The sequence below is a fragment of the Dasypus novemcinctus genome, chromosome 12, assembly GCF_030445035.2.
Source record: "Dasypus novemcinctus isolate mDasNov1 chromosome 12, mDasNov1.1.hap2, whole genome shotgun sequence".
Lineage (NCBI taxonomy): Eukaryota > Metazoa > Chordata > Mammalia > Cingulata > Dasypodidae > Dasypus > Dasypus novemcinctus.
Genome location: NC_080684.1, coordinates 10,753,885 through 10,777,237, shown reverse-complemented (window position 1 = coordinate 10,777,237; position 23,353 = coordinate 10,753,885). Strand labels below are relative to the sequence as shown.

Sequence of the window (23,353 nt, the reverse complement as noted above, 5' to 3'; positions counted from 1 at the left end):
TGGGGGTAGGGGGAGTTGGTCATATGGGAATCCCTATATTTTTTATGTAACATTTTTATAATCTAAGTATCTTTTAAAATATATATTTCAAAAAAAATAAAGTTACTGCCTACTATAAATGATTTGTGGGGGAGGGAAAGGACAGTCATTATTGAAACATTCTTTCATTTTGACTAGAGTACTGGTTAGAGAAAAGAGCAAACATGGCCGTGCTGCTGGGCACCGCCTGTGACCACGACGTTGCCACTCACACGCTCCACGCAACCATAACTCAGAGCTTCAGTCAGTCCGTTCACACTTTAATTCCAGTGAGACTTAATTGCAAGAATTGCAATTTGAAAGGGAACAATTGGTATGAAACCCAACTGTATTTAACCTGAATTGTGTTTGATTTTATTTTTCACGTAGACTGTTCTCTCACTTACAGTGATGAATAATTGATCTCATGGCCTGCCACAACTATCTGATGAATAATCAATTCATCTATTTAACAATTTTATTTTACAATTTACATTGAAATAAATGGGCTGGGGGAGGGATCAAGATTCTTCCAAGAAGTTAAAAAATGAGGCTTATTTAAATGATGTTTAAAATAAAACACAAAGGCACTAGAGTAAATCAAAGTTACGTCTTCTACTCCACTTTCACTCATAACATTGTAATGACTTGTGGCAAGGGTAAGCAATGACATGAAAAATGATGTGGAAAAGCAAAGAAACAAGAATTTGATAAAACAGGTTATTCCTATATTTTGACTTGTGGGTTTCTCTATAGGTTTTCATAAAGACGGCTAAACTATAGTGAAAAAAATTCTGGCATTGTAAGCAGTAACCCTTTCTTTGGAAAGCCTAAATTTGGCCATTGGTTACCTGTGTGAGCAAGTCGGGACCCCTCAAGGCTTGTTTCTCACGTGTAATAAGGGGTTTGTCATTCAAACGTCACAATGTCTGTTGAGGATGCAATTAGATAATGCCATGTGAAATGCTTTGTAAAGCATGAACTTCTGGGGTCTGCTGCTACATTTTAAATGAGGCTCCCATTCAGATAAGTTGGGGTAAGCTGAGGCAGACCAGGTGAAGCAGCCACACTAAGCAAGGTGGATGGGCCTGAGAACAGTGACCCAGTCTTACAGATAAAACACGTATGCAGTATTTACTACATACCATGGACTTTTAGAAGCATTTTATATGTATATTAACCCATTTATACTTTGCTACAACCATGTAAGGTAGATACTATCATGATCATCCCTATTTTATAGATTGGACAACTGAGCCAAAGAAGAGAAGGAGGAAAACACAAAGTGATTCAAGGTCACTCAGCTTAGCAGAACCAGAGGCAAGCCCAAATTCTGTGGCTGGAGTCCAGACTCTTGACACCTGTGGTGGTTTGGAACTATATGTTCCCCAGAAAATCATGTTCTTAAAGCTTCTCCATTGCTGTGGGTGTAAACCTATTGTAAGTATGACCATTTTTTTAAGCCACTCCCCAAGATGGTTTTCTCATCTGTCTGCTCATTGTTTCCATTAGCTGTTTGCACTTGTCATCTGCTCCTTGTGTCCACTCATTGTCTCCTCATTGTTCCGCTCATTATGTCTGCTCAACATCTTTAGGAGGCATCAGGAACTGAACCTGGGACCTCCCATGTGGGAGGCAGGCAGCCAACTGCTTGAGCCACATTTGCTCCCTAAGTAAGACATTTTGATGAGGTTACTTCAGTCAAGGCCTGGCCCAGGGCGGGTCTTAATCCTCTTACTGGAATCCTTTATAAATGGGATAAAAACAGGAAAAGAAGAGAAAGTCACAAAAGCCAGAACCTGAAATCAATGAAACCCAGAAGAGAAGGGAGAGACCAGCAGACACTGCCGCATGCCTTGCCTTGTGGCAGAGGGGTCAAGGATCGCCGGCAGCCAGTCTTCGTGAAGAAAGCATTGCCTTGATGATGCCTTGACTGGGACATTCTCACAGCCTCAAAACTGTAAGTTTGTATGTTAATAAATCCCCATCACTAAAGCCCACCCATCTTATGGTATCTGCTTTCACCAGCCTAGCAAAGGAAAACAACACTTTTTTTTTGCCCAATCTGGCATGGAACAAGAAAACTCCTGACGGTTCCATACCCAGGGATTGCTGAGCTGACCAAAGAGGTGTGAGGCCAAATGGAGAGCCCCAGGGTTCTGGATGAGGCTCGATCCCCAGACCAGAAGGGTCATGAGCAATGGTGACCCATAGACCAGGCAGATTACAGTGTTAGCAAAGAATGTCAAGGCACGTTGTCCTAGCCTCAGCAGATGCAGCAAGGCCAGAGGCTGACACCCAGGTCGAGGACAGGAAAAGACCCGGCAACCAGCCCAGATGCTCAGGAGGCTGCCGTGAAGTTGAGGTGGGAGGAGCCACAGGAGGGGGCAGGAGGCACTAAGACGGGCACACTGAAACCAGAAGAGATTGCGGTATCTTCAATTGGCAGAAACAAGTGTTTCTGCTCTTTACGGAGCATGGAGGCTGGAGATGAAGATCAGTTCATGTAGTGAAGACGACATCTCAGGCTCATGCCTGCCTCCAGCTCTTACCACTGTTCCCTCTGCTTGCAAGTCTCTTCCCCAGATCTTCCCAACCTCTTTTTCCATTTTTTTTTTTATTGACTTTGTAATAATATTACATTAAAAATATATATGTGAGGTCCCATTCAACCCCACCCCCCCACCCCCCCTCTCCCCCCCCAACAACACTCGTTCCCATCATCATGACACATCCATTGGATTTGGTAAGTACATCTTTGGGCACCTCTGCACCTCATAGACAATGGTCCACATCATGGCCCATACTCTCCTCCATTCCATCCAGTGGGCCCTGTGAGGATCCACGATGTCCGGTGATCACCCCCGAGGCGCCATCCAGGGCAGCTCCACGTCCCAAATACGCCCCCACCTCTCATCTCTTCCTGCCCTTCCCCATACCCATCGTCCACCATGTCCACTTTTCCCAATCCAATGCCACCTCTTCTATGTGGACATTGGATTGGTTGTGTCCATTGCACCTCTATGTCGAGAGGAGGCTCAGATTCCACATGGATGCTGGCTGCCATCCTCCCATTTTCAGTTGTAATCACTCTATTCACGTTCACTTGTCACTCCTGAGGGAGACCCCTATGGCTCTTTATGGCCTTATCCTGCTCTAATATGCTAATCACTGTCTGTAACCCTCTCATTTATGATCTATCCCTCAACTAGAATGTAAATGCTGCGAGGATAAGAGCTTTGTCTCCTGTGCTGCTTTATCCTCTATGCATAAAACCGTGCTTCGTGTAGTGTAGATACTCAGTAATTATTTGTTGACCTGCTGAATGAATCGCCGTGTGTTCGTGTCAGCCCCAATTGCCATCTATTTAAGGTAGCAGACTTTTAGAGCTAGAAGGGAACATGGAGTGCAATCTAGGGGTTCCAAAGTGTTTTTTATTTTAATCAGCAGAATGCACTCGTCGAAGACATTAGCAGAAAAAGCCTTAACAGCTCTGCCTGAACCTTAGAGGTAAAGGCGGAGGCACCCTTTAAGGAGAACTGTTGTGAAATGCTTGGAGACCACTTATCTGGACCAATGGCTTCATTTTGCAAATGAGGAAATCGAAGTCCAGAGAGGTTGTATAATCTGCCAAAAGCCACTAAGTCCAAAAAGTTAGCTTTCATGAACCCCGGTCTAAATGAATACCATACTTGCATGTTAACAGTCTTATCCCAGGCTGAGTGAACATTCTGGTTCCAGAATAAGTCCCCTTGTTTAGATTTCACGTGATGGTTACTCTGCCTACAGACTCCAAGTGTCGTGGAATTTCTTGAATGTTACAAATCCAGGCTCTCAATAGAGAGCTTCATTTCTTATTTTTCTGTTCTAATAACCAAAATCAGGCAAACACAGCGAACTGCAGGACGCGCATCCCCTGCCTCTCTCTGGCAATGTTTCCCTCATCAAGCTCTCACTCGCACGCCCAGGAGTCTAGCCTCCTCTCTTTTGGCAGTTGAGCGATGTCCCTCTCTCCTCTCCAGCGCTCCCCTCCTCCATGCTAAGTTGTGCTGCACATGTTGCACATCTGTCCAAATGTCCTCCAGCTACGTGCTCTAAATTACACACACATACAGCACTCGGCTCTTGCTCTCATAAACTTTCCCTTCACGTCTTTGGAAATCTAAGTCGCCTCTCATGTGCTCAGGGTACCTTCCTCCTTCTCCCCCAGGCTCTGCCAGGCCTGACTCATTTACCACTTTATTCCATTCCATGGTTCCTGCAGATGGCAGCGGGGAGTGGGATCATTGGCCATGGATACCAAGTACTGTGTTATTATGGAAAATTCCCCTCTCAATGAAACTCAGCCATCTGGCAAAATGTGTAACAAGGGGAAACCAAAGCAAGAAGGAAAAATTCATGAAGCGCTTGTTCATTTCAGGTTGCAAAGGAAGATAAAAACAGAAGAAGGTCTATCTACTCAAATCCATCAATTTAATAGGGAACATAAAGTAGAATAGCTTCGATACACCTGTAGTCCCGTGTTGGGTACATAAAAGTGAAATTCTAGCTCTGAAAAGAAGTTTTGCCAAGAGAAACTTGTAGAGACAACATTTTTAATGGACTTAGTTGGGGAGACAATTTTCACCTCTGCCTAGTGTATGAGGCTAACATTTCTTTGCCTTGCTCTTCCTAAGTGAAAGTAAAAACTATTCTATGGAAGGTTTTTCTTTAAGTTCCTGGTTAATTTTTTTTTTAATATTTAATACTCTAATGTCAAAATAAAGAAATTATCTAACATTCCTCTTTTAAGTCCATATTCTACCTGCTCTCCCAGATTTTTAAATATTCTCCCCACGTAACCTGGAAATCAGAACAGAGAGTCAAAGAATAGAGTTAGAATCATAATATATTCCTTCTCATAAAAACTATACATCAACCACAATGAACATTTTTCCACTTTATTTTCAACTGAGACAGAATTTTGGCACAAGGCAGAGAAAGAATGTGCTTTATGAAAAACAGATAATGCTGCCTTTTCCATAACTTGGCTCTGACAGGCAGAAAGTTATTTTCTAGTAATGAAAATGCAAGAATATCTGTGTTTGAATAATAATCACATTTGAATTAGTCACATCATAATTGGGATATGTCAAAAGGGATATGTGAAAAAAGGGAGGGGTGATTATCAAAACAACTTTCAAGGGCCCCCTAATCTCCCCAGTACGTAAATAAGATGGTAATATTCAAAATTTAAAACATCTATGAAGGGACTTCCAAGAACAAGTTATCCCCGGCTCCTTCTAATGGTATGTGTCTTCTAGAAGGATCCAAGACTCAACATTTTATCTGCCTGAAAGGACCAGGACCTTTCTGTTGGCCACATATTCCACATACGTGAAACTTAGCGAACTTTGTCTTTAAAAATTTATTTCTTGCTCCCCGTGCTACCCACAGAGGGGTCCACAGGGTTTTGTGAGTGCCCGTCGTAACTTAAAGGGAAACTTTCACAAGGTCCAGAGGCCTCCATGCCCTGCAGCTGAGGAAGAATGACGTTCTACAAATCCCTTCATCAGGAACCCACTTAGGTGGCAGGACCTTGACTTCCAGATGGAAGAGTAAGTACATCTACAAAAGGACAAGTGATGGCATCTGCATCATAAGGCTGAAGAGGACCTGGGAGACGCTTCTGTCGGCAGCTCCTGCCCTTTTTGTCAATGAAATCCCAGCTGATGTCAGTGTCATGTCCTCCAGGAATCCCTGCCAGGGGGCTGTGCAGATGTTTGCGGCTGACACGGGGGCTACTCCTATTTCTGAACACCTCACTCCTGGAACTTTCACCTGCCAGGTCCAGGCAGCCTTCCTGAGCCACGTCTTCTGCTGGTTCCTGATCCCAGGCTGACCACTGACCTCTCCCAGAGACGTCTTATGTCGATCTGCCCACGTTTGCTCGGTGTGACAGCCCTTCCTCTGCTCTGTGTGGGCACTGCCACCCCATGCAACAGCAAGGGCGTGCACTCAGAGGGTCTGATGGGGACACTGGCCCAGGAAGCTGTGCGCTTGCCGGGCACCATCTCCGGGAGTCACGCCTGCTTTTTACAGCAGAGATCCTGAGGAGACTGAAAACGAAGCCCAGACTCCTGCTGGAAAGGCTGAGGACAAGGAGGAATTTCAGGGTGACGGGGCCGCTCCAGCTCCTGAGCAGCCTGCTTCTCAACCTGAGGCCGTAGGCTGGCGTGAAGGTGGCAGATGTCCCTGTGCCCAGGCCGCAGTTCCCGGCTCCCTCCCTGAAGGCGGATCTGCAGGTCCCACTGCTCAGGCCACTCTGTGGGAGGAACGGAACACAGAGTGGGCTTAGCTGGTCTTTCACAGGCTGGGAAACAGAAAAATGAAATGAGGCTGTCAGAAAATAAACATCATTTCTACTTTTAAAAAAAAAAGAATCTCTTTCCCAATTGTAGCTACATCCCGCTCTTTGTTATCTGCTGTCCTCAGTTCCAATCTCCCACTTTTCCCACACACCAAAAAGTTCCCTTCAAGGAGTGAGTCTAGAATAGAATATTATGCAGCCGTAAAAAGAAATGAAGTCATGAAATGTATGATGACATGGATGAACCTGGAGGACATTATGTTGAGTGAAGCATGCCAGACACAAAAGGACAAATACTGGATGATTGTGCTATTATGAACTAAATATATTATGTGAAATATAAATATATTACATGAAATTAAAATAAAAAGTGAATCGACTATTGGGGAGGTAAGGAAAAAAAAAAGGAAGAAAACATCCCACCTCCAAGTGTGATAATAAGCCTTTTTTTTACACTTTCCTCCCATCTATCTTTTTTATCTCCTTTCTGGAAGAGTGACCATACCGACTGAAATACTAATTCAGTAAATGCGAACTAGTAAAGGGTTTTTTTTTTTTTGACTAGAAGAAACAGAAAAAAAAACTCACACTTGCTCAGGCAAAAAATAAAAAGTAGTAGAGAGATGTATCATGAAGACGCAGAGGTGACTCACAACCCGAGGGTAGGAACGAGGCCGCCAGGCCTCGGGAAGACAAACAGGAACGCGACGCGGCCCACCTCCTGGCCCTCCCGCCCCTTCTTCTCAGCGGAACCCGGCGCCACTCGCCCGCCCGGCGAGTACAAAATGGCCGCCACGGCCCGCAAGGAAAACGTTTGACTTGCGGTCTCTTAGAAACCAGCTCCCCGCAGGAGCCCACGGTAAGCGTCCTCGCGGCTCTCGCGGCACACCCTTGACCCAATCAGCAGTGGCCGGAGGGGAGGGGCATCTTCCGAGACACCGCGGGAGCACGTGGCGGGAAGCCCGCCCCAAGCAGGGGGGGCGGGACGTGCTGGGCGCGCGCAGGACAGCGACGACCACCTGCAACCAGGCCGCAGCCAGCCAACGGGTCCCAGGGACAGGGAAAGGGAGTCCAACGTCATTTCAGCCATCAGGAAAAAAGTATATATTCGTGACAGACACGACTTAAATAAGTGTAATCCCTCCACAATCCCAAATACAGCAGAAAAACAGAACGTGTGACGTTGCCGACGCCGTTGAGGAAACGCGTTTCATCTCTTCTCAGGAAAACGATGCTGCAGAAATACAGTGTACGCAGAGTCGGGCTTCTTGAACTCTCTGATAACGTTCCTTTTAAACTTGGGGCGAGCGTTTAGGTGAGTGAGGAGGAGTGTTTGGGGACCGTTGAAGAAGAAACGGTTTCCCTGAGGTACACGAGAGTGGCTCCATTGCTGTCCCCGGGGAGGAGAGACGCTCCCTTGGGAGGGGAGAAGGCGCGCGCCACCAGCAGAGGGCGCCCCTCCTCAGGCGGCCCCGCGGCGGCGTCCCTCCCGCTACAGCCGGGAACCGCGAGAGGCCGGCGCTGAGGGGAGACGCCGCGGCGGGCCGTCCCCCAGGCCCCGCAGCCCGCGCCGCGGGGTCGGGGGGTCCCGCGTGCCTGGGACCTCTCACCCCACCAAGGTCGTCTCCTGAACAGAAACGGGGTGTCGAGAAAACCGAGGGCCTCTGCGCAAGTGAAGGCCGCACCGCACCGCGTACAGCGCCAGGCTCTGGGTGACGGGGCTGAAGAGGACACCTGGGACCTGAGCCGCCTGGGGCACTGGGCGAGGCCGGGCGCGCGGGCAGGGCTCCCTTACGGCTGTTCAGGACAGAAAAAATAACAGGCCCGGAGAGCCCTGGGAGCGTCCCCGGGGACGAGCACGAGCCCTCATCGTGCACGTTTAATAGATTCCATGTAGCTCCGTCCGAGCCTGCTCGCGTCTGCAACGAGAGAACTGTACTGAGAAGGCCGCAGCCAGCGAGCGGCAAGAAGCTCTGGGCAGGCCTGCAGGATCGCCCACTAAGCGTCGCCCACCACGAGGATCCGGAACACTGACGTGTCACCTCCTTTCCCATCTGTCCCAGGGCCACACTCATCCCCCGTGAGAAAGGCAGCGGGAGCGGCAGAACCTCTCTCTCTGCCTTTCTTCTCCCTGTTTAAGCCTCACGTTTTACCGGAAGCGTTATTTGAGAGAAGAAAGGGGAATTGAGGAGAACAGAGAGACATTAGCTCATTTAAAATAAAATGTAAAAAAAAAAAAAAAGATGTTGCCGACTTTAATTCCCAAGCAAAAGGCTGCAAATGGCATTGCTCATCCAGGCAGTAATGCAGAACATGTGTGAGGGCCTGTCAACTCTGCAAAGGAAGATGAACTTCACCAGCTTACCTAACTTCTTGCCAAAGAGTTTCCCCAAGACTCTAGGACCATTTATCTCTGAAGGGAGTAGCAGCTGCATACAGCCTTGTTAAAATCGTTGCGATTAGAGCTTCTGTCTCCTTCACCCTTCTGGTGAGTCTACAGTATGACTGAAATCCAAATGTGCTCTTTCTTTGAGAAACCTCATCCCTTCAAACTTTCAGTCAGTCAGTCTTCCAACTAATTTACCCAGTACTCCTTTTTGGTATCTACCACTTTTCAGGCACTGTGCTTGGGCATGAAGAAGACGCAGATCCTGCTTTTAAGGGGCTTTCAGTGGATGGAGGGAAACAATGACAGAAACATTATGCATTGAAAACTGAAGTCCCCTGTGAAACTTGAAACCATGCCTGACAGCTCCTAACGCTACCGAGCAGTAAGTGGCACAACATTTTCCCACCCACTTTCCATGATCAAATGGTCGTAGTGTTGAAAAAGATGGCTTGCTTGCTAATAATGAAAGTACAGACTATCAAAATAAAGTATTACCCAACATATATGGAAAATCAAACCAAAAAAAAAAGTAATTACAATCTTCAGAACACCAAAGAACGAAACAAAATTCCAGCAAATGAAATGCTTAAGATAGAAAAGAAATAGGCCCATTAATTAAGCACATACCTAAGAACCTGAATGCCAAACCTTTGGTAAAGTCCAGTCAACGTATCTTCCTAAATTAGATCCTGCTACTCCCTTACTTTAAAATCTCCCTTAGCTAGAGGCTTCAAAATGAGTTGGGAGGTCATCAGAGGGGTCCTGCTTATGCACATAATCAGCAGGATCCCAGAGACAGCCAAAGTAGATACAACCCCAAGTAGGGGTGCTCCCGAGGGCTGTAGAGACACACAGGTTCTATGATCATGGCAGCTGGCTCTGGAGATCAGTGCCTTGTCAGTGGACCCTTCTTTGGGATTTGTGCTCCTGAGTGTGATGGAGTTGGACTCAGATGTGACCTTTCTGCACATGCCTCTTCTGTCACTTTTACTGAACCTGTGATTGGTGCTGGAGTTGGTGTATGCAGGAGACTTGATCTCTGGACTGTCCATGTGCCAGCTGGGCCCTGAACCTCAGCAAAGATGCCGCACCTACTCTCCAGTTCATTGGACTTACCCAGGTCAGCTAACATGGAGGTGAGGATGGTCAACCACTACATGAGGGAACCGAGAGAGTCTACAAGTGGAAGCAGAAGAATCCCATCCATCAGTCATGGGGGATCTAAGCCCCTTTTGATTTAGAGGTGGAGTGGGCATCACCATCCCAGGGTCCACAGGATGGAGGAATAAAATATGGATTAGAGTGGACTTACTGGTATTCTAATATAGAATTATTGTGACTCTAGCAATGGAAAAAATGTATCATTGATGTGGAGACAGTGTCCACGGGAGTTGCTGAAGGCAGGGAGAGGATAAAAGAGGTGTGATATTGTGCATTTTGGGGACTTGGAGTTGTCCTCAAATGATATTGCAGGGACAGATGCAAGACATTATATATCCTGCCATAACCCACTGAATGGACTGGGAGAGAGTATAAACTACAATATAGACTATAATCCATGCTGTGTAGCAGTGCTTCAAAATGTACTGATCAAATGCAGTGAATGTACCACACTAATGAAAGAAGTTATCAATGTAGGAGGAGTGAAGGGTATGGGCAGTGGGGTATATGGGAACCTCTTATGTTTTTTAATGTAACATTTTGTGAGATTTATGTATCTTTTTTTTTTAATGGAAAAGAAAACAACCTATCTAAGTGTACAGTCCAACAGTAAATCATAATGCAAACCATTGGCCATCATTAGCAGCGATATTTCAATATTTAGACATCAATTGTAATAAATGTACCATTCACATGTAAAATATTATTAATAGGAGAGAGGGGGAAAGGGGACATTACTGTGTATATGGGACTCCCCTATGTTCTCTACGTGACTTTTCTGTAACCTAAAGCTTTTTTGAAGATAAAATGGAAAAATATAAGACACTGGAAGAATATATGGAAGAAAATATCACTGCACATACAAGACAACAGATCTTACAGGGATGAAAGACACAATGTATACATTTTTTAAATTATTTTTTTAAAAGCTCCCTTAGCTTGCTCTTGCTCACCTAACAAAATCTAAATAGACATAAATATTCATTTATTCATTCATCCAGCAGACTTTTATTAAGAACCCTCAATAGGCTATGGTAATGTTCTAGGCAATGGGAATATAAAGATGTGGTCACTTCCTCAAGAAGCTCAATCTAAATGAGAACACAGAAAAAAAATGTTGCAGTATGATGTCCTCAGAGCCATGATCATGTTATGTACAGGGTGCCAGGGAAGCACAATCAACAGAGAGCCTAACTTCCTCCCAAGGGAGAAGGGAAGCAAAAGAAATCCTTACAGAGAGATTGGTTTTCACATGGGAATGCCTAAAGTGATAAAGGAAGAAAAGGTACAGCAAGTTATACCAAGCAAAAGGACTGAAACATGATTTTACTTTTTCTGTTCTTCAGCATTACCCAAGCTTTGAGGTGGACCTGTCAGCCACCTCAGGAAAGATGACGATGCCTGTGAACCCCTTGTACACAGGGCCTCTTGAAGATGGTATTTTTAGTTAAGGTGTGACCCAATGGAAGGAGGGCAGGTCTCAGTCTGATTTACTGGAGGCTTTACAGAGAGAAAGCCACAGAGAGGAGCCCGGAGCTGGAAGTCAACGGAATCCGGAAGAGAACCATTTGATGGGGAGGACAAGGGACCCCAAGAATGGATGACAACCAGCAGCAGAATGTTAGACTTTGGGGGCTTTGTGTCCCCTGCTGATGCCTCCACTTTGGGCTTTTCCTGGCCTCAAATCCGTGAGCCAATACATCCCCACTCTTTAAGCCAGCCCATTGTGTGGTGGTTGTCACAGCAGCCTGTAAAACATAATATCCACAAAAAAAGACCGAAACAATAAATTTCTGTGCTTTCCTATATTTTTCAAAAACTTTTTAATGAACATGTTCTTTCAATACAGGAGGGAAAAAACAGAAATTACCAAAACACTCCTATTAGAATGGCCTGTTTTCTTTGTTTATTCATATAATAGGTTTCTTGCTGGAACAATACTTTCATCAACAAAGACAAAACATTCCAACCGTACACTGCATTCTCAGAAGTCAAGTTCCCAGGGGCAGGCAAATATAGACTGTACTCGGGCATTTACATTCTCTCCCTGTTTGGCTGATAGGGTGTCTCCTTCCTGCAGCTCTTTCCCCAAAGGTCAGGGTTCTCTCTGCAAAGGCTTCCACCCCTCTCTCAGAAGGCAAGAAGGGGTTAGTCTGTAATGTGGAGCAGAGGGAAAGAATGGGTTGTGAGAATGAGACATGTCAATTTAACAGCCATCCTGCAGTGGTAAGAAAATCAGACCCCATTTTGTCTGAATTTACCTGGAAATCTCATCAGCATTCTTCTTGGACTGTAACTACAACATTACATTTATGGTTAGAGAATGCTCGAGTGCACTAACCTATAAAACAGATAAATTAGGGGAAGCTTTCTACATCACACATGCAAAAAAAAAGATGCTTTGCTCTACAAAAGATTCAGCTCAGGGCTTTTTTTAAATATTTTTAATAGTGGACCCTTGTGAGCAGCTATGTATTTGTTTATAGATCATTAACTATTTGACTGAAAAATGGGTTAAGGCCAGGGTGGGCCTCCGAGTGGTGCCAGTAGGAACGAGAGATCAATTACGTGTGAAAACAGAGCTTTCTGGTATAGAATCCACCCTTCTTTTTTGCCCTTTTTCTGGGAAGGAATTGCCGAGGAGCCAAGAAAACACTGGCAGATTAGCAAGAAGGTAATTTTAGTGCACCTCGGAGAAAGCTACAATCAGTTCCCACTAGAGGAGGAAAAGGAACAGAAGGAGGGAGGGGAGAGAGGGACGCTCCTGTAGCCCTCGGGCAGAGGGAGGCTGTCCTTCGGCAGGAGGACCAGGGGGCCAGGGGGCCAGGAGTGGCCAGGAGTGGCCAGGAGTGGCTTGGGGCAGGTATGCATTGTGAGGAACTGATCCCCTTCAATGTTTAGTTCTGCTCTTTCAACTTTAGGACATGGACTTCTGTTTTTCAGACTCCAGAACCTTCCCTCAGAGATGTCGAGATGAAAGACCCAAAAAAAGACCTTCTGCCCCTTGGGGCTCTCTAACTTCTAATTAACATGCCTGGATTGTGTAGAAATGTGCATTTCCATTACAGGGGTGGACCCAAGACCATTAAAAACCAGTTCTATGCCAGCAGCTTTCTTGTCAACAGATTTCAGGGCCTCGGTCCCACAGTCTGTTACATCCCTCTGAAGACAGACTGGGTTTAGGCTGAACTACTTAACCATGGTTTTCTGTTTCACTTAATGAAAAATTTAATTTTTCTGGCCATTATTGATTTGGTGTCAGTCCTGCTTTCTACAGGCAATGATTTATGACCCAACTGCATGATGTGCATTGATCCAAGGCTTTTAATGTTTCTTTACAACTTTTATTTTGCCACTATTCTGAGAATCAGAACAGGCAGGATTGGCTTTCTGACCATCCACTTTCAGTGGCACATTTTAGGATTCGGGAGTCAAGTGCCTAATCCTTCTTATACTGTTACCTGTACCTGAACTATTTGGAACTGGCTCCAAATCCCAGTTAACCTACTTTGGCCAACAGAAGATACGGATTCTTTTTAGGCTAATTACATAGCATCACTTTCATGTTCCAGGAGGGGCCTCCAAAAGCAGTTGAACCTGTTGACCCATTACTGCTGAGAACAGCTAAAGAGTAATTATGTCAACCCAAACTCCTCTCCTTTGTCAGATGAACTGTCCCTTGTAAATGGATAACACTGAACAATTCTACCCCAAAAATTTCCTCATCCAGTTACCCAGGCTTCATTTTGGGGCTGAATTATGTTGGAAGACAAGTCAGATTGTAGTCCTATTCAAAATGAAACATGATTTGGGGATTAAATTAAAATTCCTCTAGGGCAGAAATAAATGGGGTTTTAGGTCATTTCTTCCCTCAAAATCTCCGGGCCAAACTGTATTCTCTCCTTTTTTTTTATGGGACAGGATTTGAGGGACTCCGCTAAGCATATGCCTTGAATTTCTTTAACAAATGAAGAGCTCAGAAACAAGAAGTTTCCCTATATTGTCCATAAATACTACTGAGTGTATTGTCCATTATTTTACTCCCTGGCCTTTGTGTAAATATCCTTTGAGAAATTTCTTTAAGAGCTTAAGATCCTCCTGCCTCAAAAAAAAAAAACAAAAAAAAACACAAAAAACAAAAAAGGCCCTTTCTTTTGTGATAGCCCCTTGAGGGTTCTGCGGCTTGTTTTATTTCCCACCTTAGCTTAACAACTAGAAACTACAATACCTGGGGAGGAAGACTGTATGGCCAGGAGGAGAAAGGTATCTCCAAAAACTAATTTTCATCTTTTTAGGAAAATGGCATGAGCCTAGATATACTTTTTTTTCCTTAGGAGTACTATTTAAATTCAGCAACTTGTGTTACTTCGAGGACAAGGACATTAGCAGAGTTTCTACTCTGCTGGTTATTTCCTCCCCATCACTGTATACTAAAATAAATGGCATCCGGTGACCTTTAGATTTCTGCTTTCCAGCCTCACCTTTCAGCTGCCATCAACACCCCCCACCCCCAATTCTCTACCATGCCAAACAACTTCTGAGTTCCTAAACCCAGATGCCATCTCCTCTCGTGTTTTTATGTGTCTGCACATGCTGCTCCCTCCTTCTGGAACATCTTTTTCTTCCACCCAATCCACCTGTCTCCAAGAACTCTTCCATAAAGATTCAAGAACACTTCCTCAGAAAATACATGCCTTGCCTCAAAATGCCATTAGTTGTTGCTACTTCATTTGTGCTTCCGTTAACACGTTGGAGATGCCTCTTTGAGCCTTCCTCTCACTGTTGGGTGAATATTTGATAATATTTGTCTCTGAATAAAACTGTAAGCTTCTCTAGAGCAAGAGGGGTAGTCCTTTTCAGATTTGTCTCCCTGTTGTCTTCCTATCATTGTACTCGGCAGATAGTGGGTCATCACTAAATGATCTGAGAAGGAAAAAAGGGGAGGATAGAGAGAGGAGGGAAAGAAAGGGGAGCCAGCACGTGGGAGGCAAATAGGAAAAGAAAAAAACCTTCCTTTGGATTGTGGTCAAAGAAAAGAAAGCTTCCCTCATGGCTAGGGGCCCAGAAATAGCTACTTTTAAAGAACCTTTATAGAAAACCATGCAGCAAAGGTCATGGGTCAGAATGGGAGCAGACGCGCACGTTACCAGCTTGTCCCTGTTCTTCTATCTAGGCATTTGCCTGGTAGCTTCTGCTTCGTGGAACAAATTGGAACAAATCGGGTTACACTTGCCTCATTATCATCATCCCCATACCTGGAGAAGCGTGACTTACCAGCCCACGATAGGCCCCGAATTCATTTTACCACCTTGTCTCTAGGCTCTTGAACTTGACCTAATGACACCAGTTCCTCCAATTGTGAAGGGATGAAAAGGAAAAAGGAGAAGTCTGGCCGCTAAATTCCAATCCCCACTGTGTCATGAGACACGGAGCCCATTTGATCTTTGTTCTCAGTTTCCTTCTGGATAAAATGCGAGATCCGGACCAACGGTCTCCCATGGCTCTTGGAAATCTGAAAAAAAGTAGGATTTCTCGTAAGAGCACACTGAGGATGTGGAATCACACGATTTATAAGCCTAAGAGTAACCAGCAAATATTTATTGCATTCAGATTACGTGCCCGTGGTAAGGCTAAGGTGAGGGTTATTAAAAAGCCTAGGAAGTGGCCCCTGCACTCAAAGTGTCGGCACTCCAACTGGAGCGTAAAACACAAAGAAATACGGCCAAAATGATGAGAGCACACGTGCCAGGAGAGGGGTAGAGACGGGTAAAGATTCAGACACCACAGAGCTGATACGCCAGCAAACCTCCCTCAGGACAGATGGAGGAGCGATGAGCCACTGTAACACTCACACTGACGCCGCTAGGTCCCCACCCTTAGGAGGCCCATAAATTAGTGAAGGAAAGGACCTGTGGTTTCCGGGGAGAGGTTCTTCAAATAGATTTCAACATCTAATTAAAAAGGCAAGAAAACGTAACCCTCCAATACGAACCTGACAACCCCAGTAAAAACAGTGTCAATAACATAACAACAACTTCCCGAGTGCCAGAAGTCACCGTGAATGGGCATCAGTGCCCTGCCCCGGGAAGAATCCCACGACTTAGATGTGTGTGCAACAGCTCTGCCCCCGCGCAGCGCTCCCCCGACAGCGGCGCCCGCCTCAACTGCGGGGGAAAAAACAGTATCAGTGTCCTCCTGCCGCGGTTGTGACAAGAACTCCATTTCCTTCGGCTGTGTTTTGAGAGCCGCCCCTCCCTTCGCCTCCTCTTCCTCTTTCCGCTCATCACCCACACACCTCTGCTCATTCTCGCAGAGTGAATCCACGAGCTGAGATGTAAGCCTCCTACTTTACTCACATTTCTCTCAGGCTCTGCTGACAGAATTGCCTGCCTGTTTTAACCTAGTCAACCAGCTACTGAAAGTGCTATTGCTGCGTACAAGCAAGTTTCTTTCAGATTAGACAAGATTTATTCAACTTGCAAACGTAGTCAGAAGTTTAAGCGGTAGGAGTGGGGCTGGGGTCTCACCATCTCCAGTCATTCATTTGGGGAAGTTGATTCCTGATGATTTGACTCCATTTTTAGCTCCTTATCTCTGCTTGCTCGCTTTCTTTCTCTCTCTTCTTTCTTTCTTTCTTTGTTTTTCTTTCTTTCTTTCTCTCTTTCTCTCTTTCTTCCTTTCTTTTTCCTTTCTTTCCCTTCCTTCCTTCCTTCCATTTTGGGGTGGGGACTCTTGTTCTCACATTGAATAATTCTGCTTTAGTGATGGATATAGGGCTTTTTAACAAGTGTTGGTTGTAACTCTGAAACTTTATGAAAAGGATTAGTGTGTTGATTTGAGGGTCACCCCAATTTCCTCCACGCTCTGTAAAGCCCCTTACACTTCACTAGTTTAGAATGCAGGAAGCTAAATTAAAAGAGAAATTAATTCACTGTCAGATAACTAATCCTGAAAATTAAAGTATTGCTATTTTATCATGCTTTCAACTTCCCATTTTCCTTTCAACCTAATGGACTTCGTAAACTAATTTCCTTTATACAGTTGGCTCAATCACATCATGAGTGACACGTTATTTTGCTAATGCTTTAGGACGCTAATGTCGGCGAGACTGTGTTTCAGACTCGTGGTCAGCGCAGTAACATAAAAGGCCAATTTCTGGACCCATGGATGACTCTCACTAACAAGAAAACCACATCCTGGTGGGAGGGGATGGGAGCAGGAGCCAAATCCCAGGGCCTCAAAGCCGAGGACTGTGTAATGCCCGAACAAAGCACCCCAAGCTAGACGGCTGTCAACAATGCATTTTATTGGCTCTCACTTTCGGAGACCGGAAGGCAGCAATCAGGTGTGGGGCAGGGCCCCCTGAGACCTGCAGGGAGAGCCTGGCTCGCCTCTTGGAGCTGGCAGGTTGGCTGGCACTCCCCCTGGCTCGCTGGCTCGCAGCTGCCCCACTGCACCCCCTCTCATCTCACAGGGCCTCCTCACCTGCCATCTCCTCTCCCCCTTTTTGATGGACACCAATCCTATTGTTTTAGGGCCCGCCCTACTCCAGCCTGACCTCATTGTATCACATTTCAATCACATCTCCAAGGACCCTATTTCCAAATTCAGTCGTATTCGTGGGCCGTGGGGTGAGGACGCGAGCACGTTCTTTTGGAGGCACAGCTCCCGCCATCCGACCACCTTATCTGGATTTCCAGAGCTGACAAGCAAAGCCCCCTGTCTTTCTACTCACGAAATGGCATGGAGCCACCTTTCCAGTTGCCCTCTCCCCGTCTTTAACTCAGAAGAGAATGGACTATGTAATTCTAGCAGTCTCTATTTGAAAGTTTTTGTTTTTTTACTGATAGCCTGTAACCACGTTACTGAGCATGTAATTTTTTTTTTTCCTTATGCTTGCTTAAGCCTTGTTTTATTTTAATGCCCCACAAATCCTGGACTCAGAGTGGGAATTAGGGTGGGGGCAGGAGGGTAGCTAGGAGCTGTGCGATTATTTCAACTGAGCCCTGTGCCAAGTTCTGCCCCAGCAGCAGCACTAGTGGGGAGGGGCGGGGAGGAAGTCAATTCAGACAGTGGAGGTCATACTTGCAGATATTTATGGAACGTTGTGTGCTATCTATAGAAGATCTGCATGCCTGGGGCAAAAGTAGCAGAATAAGCAACATTCTGAAGCAGATATTGTTACTTTTTATAGAAAGGAGAGCATATGTAGCAAAATCTAAGATCTAAAAAGTTTGAGAGACAGAGAGCTGCTTTTAGGCTTCCTTTTGTGACTCGACTACAAGGTTGAGAGTTCCTTTTAGATGTTAAAAAAAAAGAGAGAGAAAAAGAAAGAAGAACACCAAATCACCCAGAATCTTACCAGAAAGGACATAAGAAGCCATCGTGTCACTCTCTAAAGATTTTATGAGCTGCCAAAGTGCATAAATTAGCCTTATGGGTCTCTGCACTGTACAAAGATCTGAAATAAAATAGCTAGGGCCATAGCTGTGAGCAAAAAGGACATATATTTTACCTCTTTCTCTCCCTTTCTCAAATTTACAGGTACGTGAAATCCACAGCCTGTGAAGTGTAAATACGGAAGCCTCAATCAGGCAACCAAAAGAAATGATCTGTTTTCCAGTCTCAGTCCCTCCGTCTAGAGAGTGGCGGTCTGGAGTTAATCTTGGTCCCCCCAGCTGAGCATCTGCTATGGGTCTCCTCCCACCAGCAGCTGTGCCCCCATCATGTCTAGACGCAGTGGGATTTCATCCTGCCTCCTCATTTGGCCACAGGGACTCATGGTCACACTGGACCCTTAGCTCCGCTGGTGAACTCCCACTCCCTGATGATCCCTCGTCCCGGGGGTCGGACCGGACCCCTAAACTCCTCATGGCTGCTTCCGCTGCCCCTTGCCTCACCATCTACGACTGACTCCTCTTCCCACATGCCTGCGGCTGAGCCAGAATTTGAGCCAGGCACTCAGGGAAGGGACAAGCAGCCCTGCCTGCCTCCTAAGCAACTAGTCTCTTCCGATCACTGTGCCACCCCTGGAGTGGGAGCCCTGAATTATGCAGGGCTCTGCTCTCCAGGGGCAGTCTAGTGGAGGAGACAGGAAATTAAAGGTTACAAAGGTTTCTGTGATAAAGGAATGGATCCAGACCAAATGTCCTCCTCCCACTCACCTTTAAGAAAGAGGAAATGGCCTTCAATTCTTAAATGGATCCTGGGTAGGCTCTCTTTTCCTAAGAGATGATCAGATGGCTCAGCTGACTGTTAAAGCAACAACTGAGGATAACTTAGTATTGCCCAGGGACAATAATTTCAAAAGATCACTGCTGGCCAAACTCCCAAAAGCCTGATGAAAACTCTATTTTGGAGGATGGCCTGAAGGATGTGCCGGTCAGCTAGTCATCTTGCTAGAGTGACTATAAACTGCAGTACCTCCTGGGGCCCCTTCAGCTCCCAGAGTTCCATGGAACACAGTTTGCCCATCTTCCTCTATGAAACTTGTCCTGGCTTTTATGCTTTTTTAAAAAAGATTTATTTTTTTATTTATTTCTCCCACCTCCTTGGCATTTGCACTTGCTGTGTCTGTTCTTCTTCCTTGTTTCTTTTAGGAGGAACCAGGAACCGAACCCAGGACCTCTGATATAGGAGGGAGGGACCTAATCACTTGAGCCACCTCCATTCCCTTCTTTGTTGTGTCTCTTATTATGTTCTTCTTCTTGTGTCTCCTGTTGCATCATCTTATTGTGTCAGCTTGCTGCACCTGCCTATCACACCAGCTAACTGTCTTCTTTGGGAGGCCCTGGGTACCGAACCATGGACCTTCCGTGTGGTAGGCGGGAGCCCAACAACTTGAGCCACATCTACTTCCCTGCTTTTATGCTTTTAAACCAACTCATGACCAGTGTGTGCCCACCTCTCCAGACTCATCTGAACCTCCAGTATCACCACTGTCCCCTTGCCCACCATACCACACTGGACATATTTCAGCTCCTTTGAGTCACCATATCTGCACTTGCCTCCTGACCTTTACACATGATATTCCCTCTGCCAGACTGCTTGAGTAAGAGTACACACACACATACACATGCTTCCTTCCCAGGTTAACTGGTCTTTTAGATGGCACTTCTTCCAGGATGACTTCCCTGATTCCTCCGTCTGTGTGGCTCGACCCTTCTCTCCACTGTCAGAGTGCTCTGGACTATCCCACATTATGGTATTTGTCATACATTTTGTGAAGTACCTGTCGCAAAGTGAATTGAAGCAAACTGCTTCTTCTGAAGAATGAATTGCATTGCACTGAGGGCTGCTTTGAGAAACAAGCCCAAGAAACACAGTGTACTCTTGAGGAGGTTGTTCATCATTTTTCTATAGCCAAGGTAGGGGGGGCTACGTTTTGCTCTTTTATTCAGCAGTAGCTGCACTTCTGTGAAGAATAGGATTGGTTTATCTTAAATACGTTATTAATTGTGTAAGTATTATGTTTCCCTTGTCACATTGGACACTAGAAATCTGAAAGCTAAAATGTGTCTCATTCATTCTGGGATGAATTTTATGAATGTGTCCTATTTCTGCTACTCATCTTTCAAATTATATTAACTTGCCGTACGTCATTGCTGTATAAATGTAACTGGATTTAAATCTTTTTCTGGAATAACACCAAGGATAAATTATCAAATAAATAAGTGAAGTGATAGAGCAGTGCAAAGTTGAAGAGGGAAAGTAGTATCTAAATGGTGGAGAGGAGTAGCAGTTAATACTCTTTAATTTGCAAGGCTCTTAAACACTAAACTTGCTTGCCACCAGATCCTGTACTCTCCCCATTTCTCACTGCTGTCTTCTTTCTTGCTTTCTTCATACTCAAGCTTCACATGATAGCAAAATGGCTGTGGAATTTGGACCTTTGTGGGGGCTTTTTTGGGTTTTTTTTTAAGATTTTCTTTTTTTTAATTTATTCCCGCCCCCGCCCCCCACCCGTTGTTTGTGCTTGCTGTATGCTCTCTGCCTCCATTCACTGTGTGTTCTTTCCATGTCTTCTTGTCTTTTCTTCTCGTCTTTCTCTTTAGGAGGGCCCAGGAACCGATCCTGGGACCTTCTGCTATGGGAGAGAGGCTGTCAATCGCTTAGGCCCCCTCCTCTCCCTGGTCTGCTGCATCTCTCACTGTCTCTCCTTTGCATCTCCCTTTGTCATGTCATCTTGCTGCACCAGCTCTCCGTGGCGTGGGCCGTCAGCTCGCCTTCACCAGGAGGCCCGGGGACTTGACCCCAGGGCCTCCCCTATGGTAGACAGGAGCCCAATCACTTGAGCCACATCTGCTTCCCGAGTTTGGACCCCCAGGTTTATGTTCAAAACACAAGAGAACAAGAGAGCTTCTCTTCCTTTTGTGAACATATGAGCCATCGGGGTAGAGACTGTGCTTTACTGTTGAATTCCCAACGAAGGGGTGGCTGGTACTGCATGCTCAGCATCTGTTGAATATGTTTCTGTGGAATTCTTAAAAAGCCCGTGCACGTATCGCAGAACCGGATCCAGGTCACATGCCTGTCCATGAACAATCTCTGCTCAGGGAGATCCAGTGCTCTGATTTCCAGTTCGGAGTCACATGATCCTGATACCAAAACCAGGAATGGGTCTCAACTAATCTGTGTGCACTGAGAATGGTGGAAGGCAATTCCCCAAAGGAAATCTGGGCATTAAAAGGAGAAACAGACCATGGGCAGACAAAACAACAAATATTCACATCAGTGAACTATCAAGAAGGTGATGCTTGAGTTGAATTTTAACAGATGAACAGGAGTCAGTTAATAAAGAGGACAGTTGTCAGTGGGGGACATTCTGGGCATGTTCAAAGCACAGGCGCATGAAATACCTTAATACTTTAGAAGAACTGTAAATAGTTTAGTATGACTAGAGCAAACAGAAGTGGGGGGGCAGTAGGAAAATCGGCTAGAGAGACGGGCAGAGTGCAAATCTGAAGACCTTCTAAGCGAGCCCAATGAGGCTTGCCCTCTACCCTAAAAGCTCCGGGGAGCGTGGGTGGGATTTTCAGCAGGGAGCATGCCTGACAGCTAAGCCCACACCGGTTATTAGAGAGTCAAGGCTGGTTTGCCCTGGAGACACTGGGTGGGGCCTGTCGGCCATGGACAGGGGCCCCCAACACGGGTGAAGGAGCCACGCAGAGAGAACAGGAACCAGGCAAACCAGCAGAGCTGGGGTCACAGGGGTCTGTCAACACGGCACGTTCCTACTGCTCCAAGTCCCCTCCTTGTGAAGGCGGGAACTCTTCAGATTCTCATGCAAGTCCTCTTTAGGGAACCAGGAGGCATCCAGTGCATGATGCGTTTGGGTACCATTTCTTTAAAAGGTACATTTGTTAACAAGGCTTTACAAGAAATGTAGACATTCCCCAAGTGAATGGACTTATTTATGAAAGGCAAGGTGGCACAGGCTGGTTTGTAAGAATAACCACAATGACACCATTCATGTGTAACGGAAACAACCCAACAGTCCACAATAAAGTTTTTCAGATCACATTTAAAAATCATTCTTTCTTGACTTGAGGGATTTGGCGTGTAGGCTGGTGTTGAGAAAGGGTGGTGGGGAATGGGAGCAGGTCAAAGTTTCCACCTATTGGGTCTTTTCTGTACCCTTAAAAGCTGTCTTATAATAATAAGGATATTATTATCCTTATTTACAAATGAGGCTAACTACAGTACACTAGGCTACATCTAGTAAGCAGTGGCACTGAACTTGAATTCAGGTCACTCTGCCCTCAAAACATCACATGCACTGCCCCAAGTAATTTTATGAGAGTCCTGGCTGAAGATAACCAAGAGTTCCCATTTGCATTTGATCCAGAAAGATGTGACCAGGCATACAGTCCAAAGAGGAAATAAGCCTCTTTTTAAAAAAAAAAAAATTGTGTATCCCCCACAGTGCCCAATATAATGCTGGACATATAATAGATGCTCAGTAAATAAAACCTTAGCGAAGTCAGCACAGAGCTATCAATCCTTGGACACCACCCTTGTTTCTTACCACAAGCATTTCCCCTAACCAATAGGGACAGCCTGGTGCATGCTCTATAAGTAATATCTTCTCCCTGAGCTTCTTCATACCCAGCTCTGTCAAGCGAAGACATGTTCCAAATGTCTCCTGACCCACTGAAGAGGACTTTCTCATGAAGATGTGATTGCAGTTTGTTAGGAAACTGCTTTCGTTTGACAGTTTTGATTGAAAGGAGAGATAGAGAGGCACCTTGACAAAGAAGGGGAGTTTGTCCTTAAAAGTATTAATTTTCATTCCTTCTGTGGGTAGAATAAGCCACTTTCGGTCAATTTTCTTGGGTATTTCTGGAGGTGAGATAGAAGCTCAAAGTTTATGGCTTGTTAGAAGCATCTGTAACCCTGGCAAGATAAACAGATACAACTTAAAAGGCCAACTCCAA

General features: G+C 45.5%; 1 pseudogene; it reads left to right on the top strand.

Annotated features, from left to right (window-relative positions):
- The first annotated feature begins 203 nt into the window (after nt 1–203).
- On the top strand, nt 204–7,639 carry LOC101420859 (small ribosomal subunit protein uS2-like; annotated as a pseudogene).
- The last annotated feature ends 15,714 nt before the right edge of the window (nt 7,640–23,353 follow it).